General features: G+C 41.6%; 1 non-coding gene across 1 annotated transcript; it reads left to right on the top strand.

Moving 5' to 3' along the window:
- Positions 1-15009: 15009 nt before the first annotated feature.
- Positions 15010-15118, top strand: LOC120113204 (small nucleolar RNA R71). The gene has a single exon (XR_005515006.2). It is a non-coding gene; the product is annotated as a small nucleolar RNA R71 (small nucleolar RNA).
- Positions 15119-23907: the final 8789 nt, after the last annotated feature.

Here is a 23907-nt window from a genome sequence, read left to right as displayed (position 1 = left end):
TTGTGAGCTTGTAAAACAACCGGCTGTAATCCGAGGGGTTATAGTAAATTTCCAAGTGAGACTTGGGGAGTGGACGTAGGAGCAAGGGTTAGCTCCGAACCACTATAAAAGCCTTGTGTTTGTGATTGTGTGTCTCTTTCTTTTACTCTCATTTCATTCACAGCACATAGCAATTAATTAATCATCTTGGTAAAGCATTAATTAGTCATCCACAACGTTTTAATTGCAAAATTATTTTAAAACCCAATTCACCCCCCCCTCTTGGGTTGTCTATCTGGGCAACAAGTGGTATCAGAGCCTAAACTCTTCTACCCTAAGAGTAAAAGATCAAAATGACAACCCCATTTGGATCTTCCCACATTGAGGGTCAGTCCACCCAAAGACCCCCATTCTTTAATGGATCCGACTACTCATATTGGAAGGCTAGAATGAGAATATTCATCCAAGCCCAAGACTATGAGATGTGGACCATTGTAGTAAATGGACCATACATCCCATCCATCTATGTAGAGGGTGTCACTGTACCTAAACTAGAAAAGGATTGGGATGAACATGACATGAGAAAGGCACAACTCAATTCTAAAGCAATGAATGTGCTTTACTGTGCATTAGATAGGAATGAATTCAATAGAGTCTCTACTTGCAATTCTGCAAAAGAGATTTGGGACAGACTTGAAGTGACCCATGAGGGCACGAATCAAGTCAAAGAATCCAAAATAAATATATTAGTTCATAAGTATGAACTATTTAAGATGGATTCTAATGAGACAATCACTAGCATGTTCACTAGGTTTACTGACATTGTCAATGGCCTAAAAAGTCTTGGCAAAAACTATACTAATAGTGATCTTGTCAGAAAAATTCTTCGCTGTCTACCAAGGTCATGGAAAGCCAAGGTGACGGCAATCCAAGAAGCTAAGGACTTGAACAAGCTTCCACTTGAAGAGCTCCTTGGATCCCTAATGACTCACGAGCTAACAATGAAGCAGCACAGCGAAGAAGAGTCCTCCCATAAGAAAAAGGTAATAGCTCTCAAATCTACATCATCTAACAAAGATTTGTCTTGCAGTAGCAGCAGTGAAGAAGAAGATCATGAGGGAGATGATGATGAGGCTCTTCTTGTGCGCAAGTTCAGAAAATTCATCAACCACAAGAAGTCCTATCATCAAAGGAGAGGCCCCTCAAATTCCTATCGCAAGGATAAAGGTAAGGAAAGGGAAAATAAGGGGATTGGGTGTTATGAGTGCAAGAAGCCGGGGCACATCAGAGCTGAGTGTCCCTTACTAAAGAAGGGCAGCAAGTACAAGAAGAAGAAAGCCCTTGTCACCACCTTATCGGACTCCGACGCATCATCTTCATCATCGGATGAGGAACAAGAAGAAAAGGCCAATTTCTATTTCATGGCCAATAAAAATGAGGAGTGTCTTGCAGCCAAGGTCAACAAAAATTGCTGGTACTTGGATAGTGGCTGTTCAAGACACATGACGGGTGACAAGGATCAATTCTTCACCCTTGAAGCTAAGAAGGGAGGTGCTGTGACTTTTGGAGACAACAACCAAGATTACATCATTGGTATAGGTAAAGTACAAATTACCTCTTCTACTTTTATTGATAATGTTAGATATGTTGACGGTCTTAAGCATAATTTATTAAGCATTAGTCAATTATGTGATAAAGGTTATGATGTTATGTTTAAACCATCACTATGCATCGTAACAAACCCAAATGACAATAGTTTAGTTTTTAAAGGAATAAGACGTGGAAATGTGTATGTTGTAGACCTTGAGGATCTTGCCAAACACAACCCATGCTTAGTTGTTAATGAAACTAAGGACAATGATGCTAGTTGGTTATGGCACCGTAAGTTAGGTCATGCAAGCATGGACACAATATCTAAACTAGTTAAAAGAGATTCGGTGATAGGTTTGCCAAAATTAAAGTTTGAAAAGAATAAAATATGTGAAGCATGTCAATTTGGCAAACAATCAAAGAACTCCTTTAAATCTATAAATTGTGTCTCAACCTCTAGATCTCTAGAACTACTACACATGGACCTATTCGGACCAACTAGAACCACAAGCCTAGGTGGAAATAAATATGGTCTAGTTATTGTAGATGATTATTCTAGATACACTTGGGTCATGTTCTTAGCTCATAAGGATCAAGCTTTTTCAGTTTTTAAGAAATTTCATAAAGAAGTAACCAATGCTAGAGATACTTCAGTAATAGCTATTAGAAGTGACCATGGTACCGAATTCGAAAATCATTTATTTGATGAGTTTTGTAGTAAAAAGGAGATAACACACAATTTTTCTGCACCTAGGACACCACAACAAAATGGAGTTGTGGAGAGGAAAAACAGAACTCTAGAGGAAATGGCTAGAACTATGTTATGTGAAAGTAACCTCCCTAAGTACTTTTGGGGAGAAGCCATTAATACTTCTTGTCATATATTAAATAGAGTTTTATTGAGACCTATTATAAAGAAAACACCTTATGAACTTTGGAAAAACAGAAAACCAAAGGTAAACTATTTTCATATCTTTGGATGTAGGTGTTTTGTTCATAATAATGGGAAAGATAATCTAGGAAAATTTGATTCTAAATCTGATGAGGGCATATTCTTAGGGTACTCTACAACTAGTAAAGCATATAGAGTCTTTAATAAAAGAACCCTAGTTATAGAAGAATCCATACATGTTGTCTTCGATGATTCTAGTGATATCTCTTCTAGCAAGAGAGTTAATTTTGATGATGATACGGAAATTCTTGAAGAAAAGATTGACGAGATGACATTACAAGATAACAGTCAAAAATTAATTGAAGATGCATCATCAAGCCAAGAGACTATAGTAGATCATGGGCTAACTAAAGCTTGGAGGTATGCTCACGGGCATCCTAAGGAATTAATTCTAGATGATCCGTCTCAACCTATTAGGACTAGAGCATCCCTTAGGAACTTAAACAATCATCTAGCTTTCGTTTCACATTTTGAGCCTAAACGCATAGAAGAAGCTGAAAACGATGTAAATTGGATAAATGCAATGCAAGAAGAATTAAACCAATTTACTAGAAACAAAGTATGGAATCTAGTTGAAAGACCTTCTGAATATCCAATTATAGGTACCAAATGGATTTATAAAAATAAACTTGATGAAAATGGAATTGTCATAAGGAATAAGGCTAGACTAGTAGCAAAGGGCTATAATCAAGAAGAAGGTATAGATTTTGATGAAACCTTTGCTCCTGTAGCTAGACTTGAGGCTATTAGATTATTATTAGCATATGCATGCTCTAAGGACTTCAAACTATTTCAAATGGATGTAAAAAGTGCATTTTTAAATGGGTATATTAATGAGGAGGTATATGTAGAACAACCTTCTGGTTTTGAAAATCATCAATACCCTAATCATGTATATAAATTGAACAAAGCACTTTATGGTTTGAAACAAGCACCTAGAGCATGGTATGAGAGGCTTAGCAAATTTCTATTAGAACATGAGTTCTCTAGGGGTAATGTAGATACAACACTATTTCTGAAAAAGCAAAACAAAGATATGTTATTAGTGCAGATTTACGTTGATGATATTATTTTCGGTGCTACTAACAATCGCCTCTGCGAAGAATTTGCTGATTTGATGCAGAGTGAATTTGAGATGAGCATGATGGGAGAGCTGAACTACTTCCTCGGGCTTCAAATCAAACAGTCTGAAGGAGGCATCTTCATCAATCAAGCCAAATATATCAAGGAGATGCTTAAAAAGTTTGATATGGAGGGGAACAAGTCAATCAGCACCCCCATGAGCTCATCATGCAAATTAGACCAAGATGAATCAGGTAAATCTGTAGATCAGAAACTATATAGAGGTATGATAGGATCTTTATTGTATCTTACTGCAAGTAGACCTGATATCATGTTTAGTATTTGCATGTGTGCTAGATATCAGTCTAATCCTAAGGAATCACATCTAATTGCAGTTAAGAGAATCTTTAAATACCTAATAGGAACTAAGAATATAGGTTTATGGTATTCTAAAGAATCTAGCCTAAAATTAATAGGATACACAGATTCAGACTTTGCTGGATGTAAACTTGATAGAAAAAGTACCAGCGGGTCTTGTCAATTTCTAGGAGAAAACTTAATCTAATGGTTTAGCAAGAAACAAAACTCGGTTGCATTATCTACTGCTGAAGCTGAATATGTTGCAGCCGGAAGTTGTTGTGCTCAAATCTTATGGATCAAACAACAATTAGAAGATTATGGCATTAAAGAAGATAAAATACCCATTAATTGTGATAATACAAGTGCCATTAATCTAACTAAGAATCCAATTCAGCATTCAAGAACTAAACATATTGAGATAAGACATCACTTCATAAGATATCATGTACTGAATGGTGATATGACACTACAATTTGTTTGTACTGATGATCAATTAGCTGACATTTTTACAAAACCCCTAAGTGAAGAGAGATTTAGTGTGCTTAGGAGGGGATTAGGAGTGATTGATCCATCCTAGTGATATTTTCCACTAGATTCATTTGATTTTGATGATTAGATTGTGATTAATATAGAGTTTCGTTTCAATGATCATCAAATCAGATCATAATTTAGTGATTTTTCCTCATTCGGCACGAACATAGCATGATTTTTAGGTCCGTGCCAGAGTTCGAGACGACTCGAGCAAGTTTCAGAGTCGGCTCGTAAGGGGGAGTCGACTCGCGCATTTGCGGGAGTCGACTCGAGATCGATGGCAGCAGAGGGGGAGTCGACTCGCATACAGACGGGAGTCGACTCGAGGTTAACAGGCACATAAGGAGAGTTGACTCGCGCCTATTTTGGAGTCGACTCGAGGTCGAGTCGACTCGCGACTCAGAGGAGTCGACTCGCAGTCGGGATCCGACTTTTTAACCCTAATTCCATCGTTTAGAAAACACTTATTTTCACCGCCGCCACTGTTCAAAACCCTAGAGCCGACTCCAAGATCGTCTCCGGCCGTCCCTAAGCTTTTTCCCGTCGACCTTTCACCGTCCATTAGCGTTTTACTCCATTCTAGGTTGACCATGCCTCGTAAAACCGTTGTCCCAAGCCGGAAGAGGCCCCAACCCGCAACCGGCACCGAGCGACGTTCCAAGGCTCGGAACGATCCCGCGAGGCCACAACCTCCGGCTCGTTCCCCGCCGAGGGCGGTTCCCTCGAGGCCGTGCGCCGGGACGGCGGTCTCCACCGGGAGATACGTCGATTTCGACTATCTCTCTCGGGAGGGCTTTACGATAGGAGAGAGACTTAGGGCCCAGGGCTTAGAGTATTTCCTCACCTTAGATCTCTCCACATACCCTGGACTAGTTAGGGAGTTCTACGGTACCGTCCATAGGGGCGATGGGGGTATAGAGGGCATGGTAGCCGGTGTCCCATTATTCATTTCGGAGGATATCATTGCTCAGGTCCTCCATCTTCCCCAAGTTGGGGTGGCACCCACACACCCTGAGGATAGGACTGAGGCCCTTACGGCCATTCTAGGGCATCCACCCCAGTCCCCCTTGGATGAGGTATCCGCTAGCTCACTTCCAGTTGAGGTGCGGATCCTCCTGAGCATCCTGTCTAGGTCCCTCTTCCCGAAGACTGGGCGCTTCGACTTTGTTTCTGAGAGGGACCTCGCCCTTATGTTCTATATTCTCCAGGACACCCCAGTCAACTTCCCAAAACTTATTTATAGATATCTATGTGAGCCACTAGATAGACCTAGGCTCACCCTCCCCTACGGCATGATGTTCACCCTTTTGTTTAGGGAGGCCGAGATTCCCATTCCTGAGGGGGAACCCTCTCGCGCATTGCGATGGACAGATCGCATGCGTCCGGGGACCCTACACAGGATGGGGTTTCGGAAGGTAGAGGGGACCTGGGTTAGGAAGTCTTCCACCTCCACACATACCACCAGACATTCTCCTAGTCCTGAGCCAGACTCAGATTATCCTGACTTTCCCTCCACTTCTGCTCCTACCACCTCAGCCGGACCCTCCTCCTCAGCTCCTCAGGTCATGGAGGTCCGGATCGCTCCTGAGCAGCTCCGGGAGTTGCGGCAGGAGATTGTCCGAGATCTGCGAGATGATCTACTTCGGGAGCTCCGGGGTTCAGTGCCTGCTCCCACTCCTGCACCTTCGTCAGCGTTGGTCCCTTCCTTGACAGCCGTGACTGAGATGACGGCCCATGTGCGGGAAGAGATTTACAACGTCCGGAGCCTGATCCAGGCTCAATTCTCCAGTATGAGTGAGGTCACGGGCATCACTCGGAAGATGCGCGATGACATCCGGAAGGAAATGAGCACCACTACTCAGGGGGCCGAGCGCTTGTCGAACGTGCTCATCGACAAGCTGGACGCACTTCAGAAGTCGGTGACCGAGCTCACCACTACACATAGCAGGGCCACTTCGTCCATTATCTCTCAGCTCGGGCATGTTACAGATGCGGTCACCCTCCTCATGGAGCAGAACAGATTGAGAGGAGGAGCCACATCCTCGAGAGGAGGAGCCACATCCTCGAGAGAAGGAGCCACATCCTCGAGGAGACCTTAGCTGCTTTTTGCTTTATTTTGACATATATTCCTTTTTTTTTGCTTTACTTATTGTATTCTCAAATGTATTTACATACACATCAATACAATGAGTAGACATATTCTCTTCAATTGTGTGCAATTTGATCTCTAAGTGATTGTTTGTTCTGCTTACCTCCTCTTTGATATGATGACAAAAAGGGGGAGAAATACTTAATAGATATGTAAATGGAATCAACATAAAAGGAATCAAAATGAGAATTAAAACATAATTTGTTCTTAGTGGATTTGGTACCTCGAGGCTCATTATCTCTCTGTTGGGGCTCCTAATGGAGTAATCTCCAGAATCTATTCAAGGGATATTCGGAGATTAGTTGAATCCAACTCAAGAACAATTTGTCAGATTTTCCCTCTAAAAACCAAAAATTTCAGTTCAAAAACTTCAATGCATTAAAAGGAAATTCAGAGAATCAAAACAAAGTTGAATGCATATGTTGAGGGGGAGAATCTGAATTTTTAAGAAAGCTAAATCATTAAATATATATAAGCCAAACAATTGATTGCATGATATGAAGGCTTATATAATTCCAAATGAAAGGGAGAGCTTTAACTCCAAAATTTATTGTTTCACACCTTTCAAGATTGGATAAATCAAATAACCAGACACTTGAATTCATTTATGGATTTTATTTCCTTGTTTATTGAGCAATTCACTTTACATATACTCAATGTTTTGTCATCATCAAAAAGGGGGAGATTGTGGAGTGATTGATCATAACCCTATTTGATTTTGATGAGCTCAAAGCATCTGAGTATATCTCTTGTTTACTAATGAATTCAATTGAGTGTTTCAGTGAAAATCTTGTCTAAAGTGTTTCTAGACTTGGTTCATAATATTTTGGATAAGTTAAGAAGTCAGTTTGAACCAAAGTCTGAGACTCAAGTCGACTCCAGAGTATTACGAGTCGACTCCAAGCGTATCAGAATCACTGGCACGGGCTCGAGTCGACTCCGGATCATTACGAGTCGACTCCGACTGAGAACAGACAGACGAGCAGAAAGCATCAACTCAAAACCTGTCAGCGAGTCGACTCCTGAAGTGCGCGAGTCAACTCCGATGTTTACCGAGTCGACTCCGGAGTAGTATGAGTCGACTCCAAGGAGTTACAGACAGAAAAGTCAGAGAGCGAATTTCGACCCTGAGATTCGAGTCGACTCCTGTGGAACGCGAGTCGACTCCGATGGTTGGTAGGTCGACTCCAAAGAAAGCGAGAGTCGACTCTCAGTGGTTCACAAGGCAAAAGTCAGAGAGCAGTTTTCGGACTCTAAGATTCGAGTCGACTCCCGCAATGCGCGAGTCGACTCCGAGACAGTGCGACCCCAAAAAGACAGAAGACCGAATTATTGTCTCTGAGAGCCGAGTCGACTCCCAGACAGCTCGAGTCGACCCCAAGGCAGCGCTACACCAAAAAGGCAGAAGGCCATGTTTCGGAAACTGAGAGCCGAGTCGACTCCAGAACAGTCCGAGTCGACTCCAAGACTGGACGAGCCAAAAGACAGAAGATCGGGAGTTCGGGCTCTGAGCGCCGAGTCGACTCCCAGGATTGTCGAGTCGACTCGAGTGGGCCAGGTTGAAAATTGGCTCCGTGGACTTCATGGGATGAGCCGACTCCGAAAATGCCAAGTCAGCTCCAGAAGTTGGCGAGTCGACTCTGGGTCAAGTCGAGTCGACTCCCAGTCGAAGAGGCCACTTTAATTCAAATCCAGAACAGTTGTCGAGTCGACTCCAGAAAAGCATGAGTCGACTCCCGCTACAGCCGAGTCGACTCCTGATCGCGTGAGTCGACTCCGACCCCCAACGGACATATTGTCAGGTTGTGCAGAGTGTGCAGAACGGGCAGAAAAAGGTGTCTAACGGCTAGTTTCCGTGGGGGATGGCTTAAATAGCCACAGAGGACTGTAGCAAGGTAGAGAAACACCATTCCATTCAGAGAAATCAAGCATTCATTCTCTGCATACTTGTCTTCAACGAAAAGAAGGAAGAGCGCCATTAACTCCATCCAACTTCCTCTTCCCAGCATTTTAAAGAAGCCTCCTCCTGCATTCAAGTCGACAAGACATTCCAGAGGAGACTCAAAGTTCAAGAAGCCCTACTCTACTCCAACTCAAAAGTGTTTGAGGGCTCTTAACTTCTCTCTAGTTTATATTGTAGCAAATCTGCTTTTTAAGAAGCTCAGTTTTTCTGTTTGTTTCTTATTCTTTCCATATTATCTTTGCTTGGTTCAATCGGGGGATTGAATCAAGGGTGTAGAGGTTGGTTGGTGAGCCGAGTGTAAAACCAACGTGTAAGGGTTCGATTATGATCCCGGAAAAACAATCAGGGTGGTTCTAGTCGGTGAGCCAGGAAAAACCGACCGAGTTCGTTGTGAGCTCGTAAAACAACAAGTTTGGTTGTGAGCTTGTAAAACAACCGGCTGTAATCCGAGGGGTTATAGTGAATTCCCAAGTGAGACTTGGGGAGTGGACGTAGGAGCAAGGATTAGCTCCGAACCACTATAAAAGCCTTGTGTTTGTGATTGTGTGTCTCTTTCTTTTACTCTCATTTCATTCACAGCACATAGCAATTAATTAATCATCTTGGTAAAGCATTAATTAGTCATCCACAACGTTTTAATTGCAAAATTATTTTAAAACCCAATTCACCCCCCCTCTTGGGTTGTCTATCTGGGCAACAATGGTTCGCATAAAAAGAAGGAGCTATCAATCCCAACTAAATATCCAAAGTACACAAAGGACCAATACAATGGAGTCAAACCAGCCATTACCACATGTCACTGGGTTCAGCCCGACCAACCCTATTTATGCTTTTTTTTTTTTTTTTTTTGAAACCAATGGTGATTACAATAGTCCAACCCCCTTAGGCTCTAGCAAGGTTCATGTAGCGAGTTTTCGGCCAATGACTCCTGATCCAGTTGGTTCAAGGCATTAGGTGAAACACCCCTCGGGCTTAATTACTCGAACCAGACTACGCCACGAGGTTAGACTTGTCATCTCCTCATTTATTTATTTATTTATTTTAAATTTTTTTTTTCAAGATAGAGAAGGTAAACTGAACCATATAATGTGACTGCAACGTGACTATAGGTCAACCAAAGTCGGAACATAAGGCACTTAGATGATCTAGCCGGGGTATTCAATCTCTATCTTTATGTGAAAACCAAATCAAGAACTTTATAGTACGGACAAGGATACTCGTACTTCTTTTACAGATATGGCTTAATAAAAATGCATTAAACAAATGTGAACTCCTGAGGCCTTCCTATAATCATTAAATACATGTGCGGGGATCTAATAATAGGTCTCTGATCAGTCATAGTACGCATGTATTCCTTGCCTTAATAGTTGCACAAACTCAATATGAAAATACATGTGCATTTGCTTAGAAAAGAATGCAATTTTTTTTTTTCTTCCCTCCCCCCAACTTAAACATTGCATTGTCCTCAATGTAATAGATACAAGAAAGCTATAATGAAAGACAGTAGAGAAAATAATATTGAAGAGAAGAAGAATACCTTGAGCTGTTGATATCCAGAAAATAAAACCTACAAAACTAGAAAAATAATCCTAACTAATATACACATACCTTTGCCTTCATGCTCAGTCATAAGAAGGCTCCTCCAAGGAAAAGGAGTCCTCTTCATCTGCAAAATTCTCTAGAAAAGGTTTTAACCTATGTCCATTTACCTTAAAAATTCTACCATCCCGTGGATTCTCAATCTCAACCGCCCCATGTGGAAAAACGGTTTTTATAATGTAAGGACCTGTCCATCTCGATCGCAACTTACCAGGAAACAGATGTAAGCGGGAATCATATAAAAGAACTTTTTGCAAAGGTTCAAAAGATTTTTTTAAAATTGATTTATCATGTAAGATCTTCATTCGTTCTTTGCAAATTTTAGCATTGTCATAAGCATCTCTGCGAATCTCATTAAGCTCGTTTAATTGCAATTTTCTAGCTAGACCGGCATCTTGTAAATCAAAATTCAATTTTCTAATTGCCCAATACGATTTATGTTCTATTTCTACAGGCAGATGACATGCTTTTCCATAGACTAGCCGGTAGGGAGACATGCCAAGAATGGTTTTGTATGCAGTACGATAGGCCCATAATGCATCTGATAGTTTCAAGGACCAATCTTTTCGTGATGGGTTCACCGTTTTCTCTAAAATACGCTTGATCTCTCTATTGGCTAATTCTACTTGGCCACTAGTTTGCGGGTGATATGGGGTAGCAACTTTGTGGGTGACACCATACTTTTTTAATAATGTCTCAAAAGGCTTATTACAAAAGTGTTTTCCACCATCACTAATTATGACCTTAGGCATCCCAAATCGTGAAAAAATATTTTCTTTTAAAAACTTCAGGACGGGTTTGTGATCATTGGTCTTACAAGCAACAGCTTCTACCCATTTGGACACATATTCGACACCGACTAAAATGTACTCATATCCAAAAGATGGTGGAAATGGGCCCATAAAATCGATGCCCCAACAATCGAAAATTTCGACAATAGTAATGGGTTGAAGAGGCATCATTTGCCTACGAGTTAGACTTCCAATACGTTGACATGGATCACATGTCCTGCAGAACTCGTGGGCATCTTTGAACATAGTGGGCCAATAGAAACCACATTGCAAAACTTTTGCAACAGTTTTCTTAGAGGCAAAGTGTCCACCGCAAGCATCAGTGTGGCAGAAAGTAAGTACGCTTTGTATATCATGATCCGGTATGCATCGTCTAAAGATTTGATCATTGCAATATTTAAACAAATAGGGTTCGTCATAGTAATAATTCTTTACTTCGCGCAAGAAAATTTTTCTATCTGTCGACCCCCAATGCTCCGGCATTCGGCTTGTAACAAGAAAATTTACAATATCTGCATACCATGGTATACTAGAAAGTGCAAACAACTGCTCTTCAGGGAATGAGTCCTTGATGGAAAACTGTGGCACTGAATCATGAAAAACTAATCGTGATAAATGGTCAGCAACCACATTCTCTACTCCTTTTTTATCTTTGATAGTGATGTCAAATTCTTGGAGTAGAAGTATCCATCGTATTAAGCGTGGTTTGGCATCTTTCTTATCCAACAAATATTTTAGTGCCGCATGGTCCGTGAAGATAACAATAGGAGCACCAAGGATATAAGAGCGAAATTTATCTAAGGCAAATACTACTGCAAGCAATTCCTTCTCGGTGGTAGTGTAATTCATTTGAGCATCGTTTAAGGTCTTGCTTGCATAGTAAATGACATATGGCTTATTATCCTTGCGTTGTCCTAGGACAGCTCCTATCGCATAGTCGCTAGCGTCGCACATAATCTCAAAAGGTAATGACCAATCAGGTGGTCGCACGATGGGTGCAGTGCTAAGCATAGACTTCAACTTTTCGAATGCCTCTTGACAGGTTTCAGTCCAATTGAACGGTGTATCAAGGGATAGGAGGTTACATAATGGTCGAGCTATGACACTAAAGTCCTTGATGAACCTCCTATAAAATCCGGCGTGACCCAAAAATGATCTAACATCTCTAACCGTCTTGGGTGCAGGTAGCTTAGCAATTAAATCAGTCTTAGCTCTATCTACTTCCATGCCCTTCGATGAAACAATATGTCCTAAGACAATTCCCTTTTGCACCATGAAGTGGCATTTCTCCCAATTCAGTATCAAGTTCTTTTCCATACATCGAGCTAAGACAGCTTGTAAATGTGACAGGCAATCATCAAATGTGTCGCCAAAAATGGAGAAGTCGTCCATGAACACTTCCAAAAATTTCTCGTTCATGTCTTCAAAGATGCTGAGCATGCATCTTTGGAATGTTGCAGGTGCATTACCCAACCCGAATGGCATTCGTCGGAAAGCAAATGTGCCAAAAGGACAAGTGAAGGTAGTCTTCTCTTGATCTTCCGGTGAAATTTCAATTTGATAATATCCCGAATAGCCATCGAGAAAACAATAGAAATCATGCCCTGCAACCCTCTCCAATACTTGGTCTAGGAAGGGTAGAGAAAAGTGATCCTTTCGTGTGACCAAATTCAGCTTTCGGTAGTCAACACACATGCGCCAACTCGTCGGGACACGAGTTGGAACTAGTTCACCTTGTTCATTTTCTACTACCGTCAAACCCGATTTCTTAGGAACGACTTGAGTAGGGCTTACCCACTTGCTGTCGGAAATTGGGTAAATAATACCCACGTCAAGCAACTTGAGGACTTCTGCCTTAACCACATCTCTCATCGTAGGATTCAACCTTCGTTGCATTTGCCTTGTGGTTTTGGCATTGTCCTCCAAATATATCCGGTGTGTGCAAACTAAGGGGCTAATCCCCTTCAAGTCGGCAATAGACCACCCTAAAGCTCCTTTATGATTCTTTAGAACACCAAGTAATTTTCTTTCTTGGTCATGATTAAGATCAGACGAGATAATTATAGGGTAAGTGTCCTCGGGTCCAAGAAAGGCATACTTGAGTTCCTTCGGTAAAGGTTTTAACTCGAGCTTAGGCACTTGCTCATGGGATGGTACTATCTTTGCTTCTCGAGGTGGCAACTGCTCAAATTTTTCTACTTTTGGTCTCCACCCATTGATCATCATGGCGTTCGAAAAATTCATACTAGGTTTGACCAACAAATCATCTTCATTGGTGCCATTAGAACACCAATCAATTAAACTATCGCCGGATGGATCGTTAAATGCTTCAGCTAATAAATATTCCTCCGCGATAGTTTCAACCCAATCAACCTCCTTACTCTCTTCGGGATCATTAGGTTGTTTGCACACATTAAAAATGTTCAGTTCTAAGGTCATGTTACCAAAAGAAAGCTTCATGACGCCGTTCCTACAATTAATCAATGCATTAGAAGTTGCAAGGAATGGACGTCCTAAAATGACCGAAATCTGAGACTGTGAGTTCGAAGCCGGATGTGTGTCCAATACGATAAAATCGACAGGAAAATAGAACTTATCTACTTGAACCAATACATCCTCGATAATCCCCCTCGGAATTTTAACTGACCTGTCAGCTAATTGCAAAGTGACGGAGGTTGGCTTCAACTCACCTAAACCAAGTTGCTCATATACAGAATATGGCAACAGATTCACACTTGCCCCTAAATCTAACAATGCTCGCTCTATCCTAAAGTTGCCTATGATACATGAGATGGTTGGGCAACCTGGATCCTTAAATTTAGGGAGAATATTGTGCTGCAAAATAGCACTCACATTTTCAGTTAAAAATGCCTTCTTCTTAACATTTAATCGGCGTTTGACAGTACACAAGTCCTTCAAAAATTTGGCATATGAGGGTACTTGTTTGATTGCATCAAGAAGAGGTATGTTGATCTTTACTTGTTTAAAAAGCTCAAGAATTTCAGAATTAGGTTCGAGATTTTGCAACGGCTTTAACCGTTGTGGAAAAGGTGGAGGAAAAGGACATTCAACTTTCTTGGTAGAAGTTGGGACCTCAACTTCTTCTTTGTCCCTTTCATCGACTTTGGGAGCATCAGAATTAGAAGTGACCTGCGGTCTCAATGGGACGGTCTGATCAATGACTTTCCCATTACGCAAAGTCATGATGCTCTTTGCATGCTCTGTATGCGAATTAGAAGGAGCCGTATTATTACTACCGTGCACTTGTGGGTTAGGTTGGGGTTGAGCTGGAAGCTTACCCTTCTCTTGGGTACTTAGGACGGTGGTCAACATTGACAATTGGTTCCTTATATCTTCAAAGTTTCGAGTATTTTGAGCATTGATATTCGCTTGACCTTGTAGAAAAGTTTGTATGGATTGCAAAGTATCCTCGATATTTGGCTTTTGAGAGGGTGGTGATGCAAAAGTAGGATGTGCAGGTGGAGGAGCTGAATGGTGTGACTGTTGAGGATGATCATTTCTCCACCTAAAATTTGGATGATTCTTCCAACCAGGGTTATAGGTATTCGAGTATGGATCGTTATAAGGCTTTTGGTAGGAGTTCATAGCATTTGCTTGATCGTGCAAGACTTCTTTGAATGCCGGTATGGTGGGACAATCTGTAGTAGTATGATCCGACATATCGCAGATACCACAACACTCGTTTCTAAGCTCTATAGTCTTGACAGGCTCAACCTTCCTAAGCTCAATTTCTTCTACCTTCCTAGTGAGGGCTGCCATTTTAGCATGAAGATCATCCTCAGTTCTGAGGTTGTAAAAGCCTCCCTGTACAGAGCTAGTAGGCTTAGGTAAAGACTTGGTGTTTCTATCCCCGTTATCCCAAAGTTGGGCAGTCTCAGTAAGGGAATCCAAATATTCCCATGCCTCATCAGGTTGTTTTTCTAAGAATCTACCATTGCACATGGTCTCTACAAACTGTTTCAACTGTGGAGATAAACCTTCATAAAAGAAGCTAATGGTTCTCCAAGTTTCGAATCCGTGATGAGGGCATGAGAGAAGAAGGTCTTTAAATCTTTTCCAATATTCATAAAATGTTTCATTATCTTTTTGTTGGAAATTGCTAATATGTCTTTTTAAAAAGTTGATCCTTTGTGTGGGAAAGAACTTCTTTAAAAATTCTCTCTGCATATCTTGCCAAGTTCTTATTGATCTAGGTCGCAAGGAGTTTAGCCATGTTTTGGCCTTATCCTTTAGAGAGAAAGGGAACAATGTCAACTTGAGGACATCCTCGGTGACGTTTGGCACTCTAAATGTAATGCTCAATTCTTCAAAATCCTTTAAATGAAGATACGGACTCTCGGACTCTAACCCGTGGAACTTGGGCCGCAATTGAATTACCCCGGGTTTGATGTCAAAATGTCCTACATTATCGGAAAAAATTATGCATGAAGGCTGACTAGTCCTAGCCGGTTGTAGGTATTGTCTTAGGGTCATAATATGGGGTTCACGTTCTCGATTGTGGTGACTCCCTGCATCTTCATTTAAATCAGCCATCTCACAAGGTGTGAGATATTGAGAAGAAATTTCAGGGGTATGTCCTAAGGGATGATCTAAAGTTGTACGACTTAATCGACCGGTGTCGTCCCTATTCCACTTTAGCATGCAAAATATTTTCCTCTCTTTTTTTTTTTAAATAAATATAAGTACCAACTAAAGATACCCTAAAATGAAAATCTATTTACAATTAAACATGCAACAAAACATTACACCTCAATTTCTAATGTTTTTCTTAAATTTCTAGACAGCTCCTAACTGGTTTGAAGAGGGCACCTAAGCCTCCAATCCGGTCTAATGAACCGAGTTGACCAGGTAAGCTCCCAGGTAAGTGGAGGGGTCACGATGCGTTCGCAAAGGTCCCACTTAAAACCCACTTACCTCGAACAGATGAACTGTCTCCCTTATAGGGACAAAGCTTGCCTAGACATCAACTAAGCCACAGAGCGAAATTGGTGCAACTTTCGGTGGTCTTCGTCCTATTGAGCTCGAATGTCCTTAGGGGCCAACGTCTAGTTGATTTTAGTTAAGCTTAGGATATTTATGCACTGGGGTGATTTTTGGGCTAAGGACGAGTGATGAAATCCCGACCTTATCTTTTTAAATGGGTTCAGCCCTTAAAATATTTTATGCTGATGCCTTATACTATATGCAACAATCAAGAGATTTTTTTTTAATATTTTATGACATGACATTAAATTTCATTGAATAGGTGATCAAGCAAATTATTTATTTATTTTTTTTTTAAATTTTATGAGTTGAAGTCTGAATTTGAAATTTAAAATTTGAAATTTTAGGTTTTCCCTCTCTTTTTTTTTTCAATTTTCAATTAGCAACAAGGGTTAATAAGATATGATAACAATAAATTTCTTATTCTAAAAATTAAATGCAGAAAATTCAAAGTAGAAAGCAGCAAAGTTTCGTATTAATATGATGGTATTAAAAATGTCAGAATGTCAATCAGACCGTTCAAATTATCGAACGATGTGTCTTGCACTATCTGACCAAATTTGAGTCAAATCAGACGGCTAATTTCTATGATATCAGAGTTTGATGCAGACTGTGCAGGGAATTAAAAATAGTAGTAAAGATTTATTTTTTTTTTTTGAAAAGAAAAATACTAACTATTAAGGTAAAAATTAAATCTAAAATTATACTAATAACTCAGCCGTTCCCCGGCAACGGCGCCAAAAACTTGGTGCAAAAATAAAACTGTTCTCCCAAGTGCAGGAGAATCGCACAAGTAGTATAACTCGGAAGTCCGAGGTCGATTCCTCAGGAAACGATCTATGGATTATTAGCTTAATTTTAGATTAATTGATTCAATAAACTTATGGATTAAGATGATGTTTTGCAAATAGAAAATAAAACAGTCAATAGAGAATCGAAGTTAGGATAGATTAAGATGGTGTTGGGATCCAGAATCTCCTTCGATAATATCAAATTCATGCAATAAATTCTATGATTATTTTGTTTTCTTTAAGAATTATAAGCAGATAAAATTTAATTATGGAGTATGTTCTTGATAACATAAATTCTTTTTTTTAAGCATTCAACGTGCCTTATAACGTCAACGATGAATCAAATAATCGAGGAAGACATGTATCAATAAGCATAAATTATAAAAGAATTTTCAACATATAAGAATCATGACATAATCAAAAGATAGATTATTTAAAGCAAAGGATTAGAATTTACATCATGAACTTGATACACCAAATGATCTCCCTTCACCCATCACCAAGAACTTTAGCTCATCATCTTCCTCTCTCTTTCTCACTCTTTTTTTTTTTTTTTTAATAACAGAAACAGGGCATCCCCTGTTTCTCTCTACTTCTTTTTTTTTTCTTTTTCTTTCCACTCCAGCCGCCCGGCTCCTCTCTTCTTCTCTTTTAGAATCCCCCGATCCTCCCCCCTCAGCCAAGAAGACCCTCTTCATATAGATCCCCAGAACCCATAAACCAGCGATGATCCCCTGATCACGCATGGAGAGGAGCTGCTAACAGACGCCAAAGATCGTGCGTGGGATGCTGAGGACGCGGAGCGGACGTGGAGGGGTGATTTGCGGATGGCTGGGCTGATCACGGGTGCGGACAACGCGTAGATGGGTGCAGAAGATGCTCGCGGACGTTGATTGCGGAAGCTCTGAAACGGGGAAGAGGCAGACGCGGAAACGGAAGATTTGCAAGGAATTTGATGCGGGAGAATCACCATGGATGGCTGGATGCGGATCCGGAAGCACGGGAGCCGATCGCGGTTGAGGACGACGCGCGGATGCTGCTGGAAGGCGGACGGACGCAGGTGGAGGAGGTGGGCGGATGGCTAGGCGGTGATCACGGATGAGACGGGCGAACGAGTGCTGGGATGAGCGGACGAATGAGTGCTGGGATGAGCGGACGAACGGGATCGTCCTGGCGAAGATGGAAAGACTCCGCATGGACGCTGTGGAGCGGGAAGCTTGGATGCGGGTGCTCCACGGACGCTTGGGAGGTGATTGCGGTCAAGACGGGAAGGGAGCTGATCACTGGTGCGGATGGAATCAGGATGCTAGGCTTGGGTGCGGGAAATCAGATCTCAGATCCTGGCTCACGGACGGCTGGAAGCTTGAGTTGCATTGCGGAATTTGGGAAGTCGCTTGGGTGCGCGGAAGAAGAGTCATAGACTCTGTTCTGCAGTTGGGAGGATGCATCCTTTTTAGATGAATTTATATAAAATAATGTTAAAAATTATAATAAGTGCTAAGGATAAAATATTAATCATGCAAATGTTAACATCTATTATTTATCATTATTTTGCTAGCATTAGGCTAAGTTAATTGGTACTTAGATCGCACTTTTGTGCTCTCATCACAGATATTCAGCGATATAAATAAGAGAGAAGTTAAGAGCCCTCAAACAAATTTATGAAGATGTAGAGGAGGGCTTCTCGAACTCGGGGTCTCCTCTTGAGTGTCTCGAAGACTTGATGACTGAAGGAGACTTCTTTAATGCTGGGAAGAGTTGGTTGGATGGAGTTTAATGCCCCTCTTCCTTCTTTTCCTTTGAAATCCTTTGGTAGGTGAAGATTCTTTGTTTTCTTTGAATGGAATGTCACTTCTCTACCTTGCTACAGTTCTCTGTGGCTATTTAAGCCATTCCCCATGGAAACTAGCCGTTAGACACAATCTCCTAGCGTTCTGCACATTCTGCACATCCTGACAATGTTTCCGTTGGGATCGGAGTCGACTCGCGCGATCTGGAGTAGACTTGGCTGCTGCAAGAGTCGACTCGTGCTTTTCTGGAGACGGCTCGACAACTGTTCCGGATTTGAATTAAAGTGCTGTCTCGACTGGGAGTCGACTCGACTTAACCCGGAGTCGACTCCCCAAAGTCTGGAGCTGACCTGGCACTTTTGGAGACGACTCGACGTTAGGAAACCAGGGATGCATTTTTCAAGTTTGCTCACTCGAGTCGACTCGGAAATTCTGGGAGTCGACTCGGCGCTCAGAGTCCGAACTTCCGATCTTCTGTCTTTTGACTCGTGCCGTCCTGGAGTCGACTCGAACTGTTTCGGAGTCGACTCGGCTCTCAGTATCCGAAGAACAGTCTTCTGTCTTTTTGGGGTAGCGCTGTCTTGGAGTCGACTCGAACTGTCTTGGAGTCGACTCGCCTTTCAGAGACGAAAATATTGTCTTCTGTCTTTTTGGGGTCGCGCTGTCTTGGAGTCGACTCGGACTTTGCGGGAGTCGACTCGGCTCTCAGTGTCCGAAAGTTGCTCTCTGACTTTTGCCTTGTATCACACTGGGAGTCGACTCTCGCTTCCTTTGGAGTCGACCTGCCAACCATCGGAGTCGACTCGAGTTCCTCAGGAGTCGACTCGGCTCTTAGGGTCCAAAATAACTTCTCTGTCTTTCTGTCTGTAACTCCCTGGAGTCGACTCGGCAGTATCGGAGTCGACTCGTTGACAGGTTTTGAGTTGGATCTTTCTGTCTGTCTGTCTGTTCTCAGTCGGAGTCGACTCGTAATGTACAGGAGTCGACTCGAGCCTGTGCCAGTGCTTTTAATACGCTTGGAGTCGACTCGTAATCTCCCGGAGTCGACTCGAGTCTCAGACTTTGGTTCAAATTGAGTTCTTTACTTATCCAAAATGTATTGAACCAAATCTAGAGACACTTAACCATAAATTTACAAGTATTTGACTGAAACACTAGATTGAATTCATTAGTACAACATAAGATATACTCAAATGCTTTGAGCTCATCAAAATCAAATAGGATTATAATCAATCACTCCACATCCTCCAAAGACCAAGAACAAATCTTAAGAATGTTCTTCACAGCTATCTAATGCTCTTCGTCTGGATTCGACTGATATCTGCTAGTGACACTCACAGCAAGAGCTATATCAGGTCGTGTACATAGCATGGCATACATGAGGCTTTCTATTGCCGAAGCATAAGGAATCCTGCTCATGCGTTGAATCTCTTCAGATGTGTTGGGGCATATCTTTTTGGAGAGATGAATCCCATGCCTAAGGGGTAATAGATCCCTCTTAGAGTTTTCCATGCTGAACCTCTTCAGCACCTCCTCTATGTACATCTTTTGTGATAGGCCAAGCATCCTCTTAGATCTATCTCTATAGACCTTAATCCCCAAAATGTAGGATGCTTTCCCAAGGTCTTTCATGGAGAACTCTTTTGACAACCAGACCTTGACCGAGGTTAGCATGGGAATATCATTTTCTATCAGGAGGATGTCGTCTACGTACAGTACGAGGAATACGACAGCCCTCCCACTAACCTTCTTGTAAACACACGGTTCCTCTTCGTTCTTGATAAAATCAAACGATTTGATCGCATCATTGAAACGAGTGTTCCAACTCTGAGATGCTTGCTTTAGTCCATAGATGGACCTTTGCAGCTTGCAGACCTTGTGATCTCCATCACTAGAAGTGAAATCCAAAGGCTGCTCCATATAGATATCTTCATCAAGATATCCATTCAGAAAAGCAGTTTTCACATCCATCTGCCATATTTCATAATCATGAAATACTGCAATGACAAGCAATGTTCGAATGGATTTCAGCATGGCTACAGGTGAAAAGGTCTCCTGATAGTCAATGCCTTCGTGCTGACTATACTCTTTCGCCACTAGCTTGCCTTATAGGTCTCTACTTTACCATCCGAACCTATCTTCCTTTTATAAATCCATTTGCATCCAATAGTGACTATACCTTCTGGTGGATCTACTAAGATCCAGACTTGGTTGGAATACATGGAGTCTATCTCTGACTTCATGGCTTTCAGCCATTTCTCGAAATCGATATCAGATATTGCCTCGTTGTAGGTATTGGGATCCTGTACATGTTCCCTATCTCCAATGAGGAACATTTCCTCGGTATCCTCTATAAGCATACCTAAGTATCTATCAGGAGGATGAGAGATTCTACAAGATCTACGAGGTGGAGGAGGTACTACGTGTACTGGCTCTATGTGAATAGGTTCTATAGGATCCATTACTCGTTGCTTTTCAGAAACTTTCTCTTCAAGCTCAATTTTTCTCCCACTGCCTCTATCAAGGATAAACTGTTTTTTCAAGAAGATGGCATGTCGGCTCACAAACATATTGTGATCCTCTGAGACGTAAAAATTGTATCCTAATGACTCTTTAGGATATCCTATGAAACGAGCACTTATGGTCCTAGGCTCTAACTTGTCCGCCTGTTGTCGCTTGACATGGGCCGGACATCCTCAAATCTTGAGATGACCAAGACTCGGCTTCTTACCATGTCATATCTCATACGGTGTGGTAGGAACGGATTTAGAGGAAACTCTATTCAATAAATAAATCGCGGATAGTAAGGCATCTCCCCAAAGAAACATAGGCAGATCGGTGAAGCTCATCATGGATCGGACCATATCCAATAGAGTCCGATTCCTCCTTTCTGACACCCCGTTGAGTTGAGGTGTACCCAAAGGTGTCCATTGTGAGACTATGCCATTCTCCTTGAGATAGTTCCGGAATTCCCCACTAAGGTATTCTCCTCGATCTGATCAAAGAACCTTAAGTGTTTTTCCAGTCTATTTTTCTACTTCATTTCTGAACTCTTTGAACTTTTCAAAAGACTCAGATTTGTATCTCATAAGATACCCATACCCATATCGTGAATAGTCATCGTTAAAGGTAATGAAGTACGAATAACGATCTCTAGCTGACACATCAAATGGGCCACACACATCAGTGTACCAAGGTAAGTATTTCAGTGGTCCTCTCCCATGTCCTATAAAAGATAATCTAGCCATTTTTCCTTGAAGACAGGACTCACAAACTGGATATGACTCGGAATCAATGGGCCGAGAAGCCCATCTTTCTCCATTTTGTTCATTCTATCTTCTCTAATATGGCCAAGCCTGAGGTGCCACAAATACTTCTGATTTATCTCATCTCTTGATCTTTTAGATCCTATGGCACTCACTACTTGCTCAGACACATTCACAGACACATCAATATGCAAGTGATAGAGACTGTCAATCATAAAACCACGTGCAACTAATTTATTTCTAAAATAAATAGAACAACAGTCTTTGTCAAATGTCAAAACATGACCATCCTGTGCTAGACACGAAATAGAAATCAAATTCCTGCTAGCAGCAGGAACATAATAATAGTCTCTAAGCAATAAACTAAATCCAGACGGTAATCGCAGAGGATAGGTGCCCACAGCTACAGCAGCAACTCTTAACCCGTTGCCAACCTGAAGGGTTACTGCACCTTCCGCCAGCCTCCTACTTTTCTTTAGACCCTGCATAGTAGTGCACAAATGAGCACTAGAACCAGAATCTATAACCGATCTAGAAGTAGAAGAAACCGTAGGGTTAGTTTCAATTACGAGCAAGTCTAACATACCTTCAAAAGGTGTGTCTGCCTTTTTGTTCTTCAGGCTCTCGAGGTATGAAGGGCAGTTCCTTTTCCAGTGGCCGTCGACGTTGCAGTGGAAATATTTTTTCTTGTCCTTAGCTCTTTTCTTATGAACTTCCTTCTTAGGCTTCTTGTCTTTCTTCTGCTTTTTTACAGGCTTCTTTTTCTTCCAAGTAGACTTTCTCTTAGAACCAGAAGTTAGCTCAGCAGCCAAAGCAGAGCCCCTTGAACCTTTTAAGGCTCCCTTAGCAGTTACCAATATATTCAACAGTTCAGTCTTAGTGCATTCAATCTTATTCATATGGTAGTTTACTATAAACTGCCCAAATGAATCAGGAAGGGATTGCAGGATCAGATCTATCTGCAGTTCCTTATGCATGGTCATACCGAGCTTCTCAAGCTCCTCTAGGTCCTTGATCATAATCAAACAGTATCGTGGATAGACTGTTCCTCGCACATCTTTGCCTTGAAGAGCCTCTTGGACACTTCAAAATGTGCAGTGCGGCTTTGCTCACCATACAACTCTTGCAAGTGTGCCAGTATTTTTCTAGCAGTCTTCATATTCTCATGCTGGTATTGAAGTTCATTAGTCATGGATGCCATGATGTAGCACTTGACCCTAATGTCATCATCTGTCTACTTTTGATGCGTCTCACGCTGATCATCAGTAGGATGTGCTGGTAACCTGGGAATATCATTCTCGAATACATACCCTAAGTTCTCACAATTCAAAACGATTTTCAGGTTTCTAAGCCAGTCTTTATAATTGGTTCCGGTCAGTCGGTTGGTCTCAAGAATATGGGTCAAAGGATTTGAAGCTAACATTGTGATCTATAGAGAGTAAAGATTCTAGTTAGACTTTGTACTTGAACTCTATTTGTTTTAAAATCTTTTAAAACAAATATGCTTCCGCTATTTTCTCGAATCCCTTATACTCCCCTGATGGAGAAACGAAAACCCTATGCGATTAGAGTTTCTAGTGAGTACTGCGATCTCACCTATTTACATGCCGCCTCACCTAACAGTTATTGATAACATATAAATGGATGAGTGTACAACTCTTGTACAATGCTTCTTAAGCAAATTGCAGTGGTACTTGGTCTCTAAGTCATAAAGACCTCACCTAACAGTTATTGGCCCCATTACTTAGTTAAGTCAGACCCACCGTATAACCGCAGAAATAAAGTCGTCATTGGATCCTCACCTAACAGTTATTGATGCCCAACCCCACCTTTACCCCGCAACATCTCATGTCTAATAGAGAGGTCCAGTCCCCCGATGCAACTTGCCCACTGTGTCCAGCCGAGACAAATCAACACCGGAAAGACCTAGCAGCTCTACTACGGTGGAAGACCTATGGACTTAATATTGCATAATCATGTCTTAGTGTTTGCAACTCGAGTTCTTCATAAGAGGTAATCGAATAATTGGCCAGGTAAGCAGGTGAGAGGCTCCCCTTACTCGGAGAGTAAGGTCCTAATT

This window comes from Phoenix dactylifera, chromosome 4 (assembly GCF_051530095.1).
Source record: "Phoenix dactylifera cultivar Ajwa chromosome 4, Ajwa_hap1_PhDact_Kaust_v1.1, whole genome shotgun sequence".
Taxonomy (NCBI): Eukaryota; Viridiplantae; Streptophyta; class Magnoliopsida; order Arecales; family Arecaceae; genus Phoenix; species Phoenix dactylifera.
Note: the sequence above shows the minus strand (reverse complement) of the source record. Positions and strands in the feature narration are given on the sequence as shown.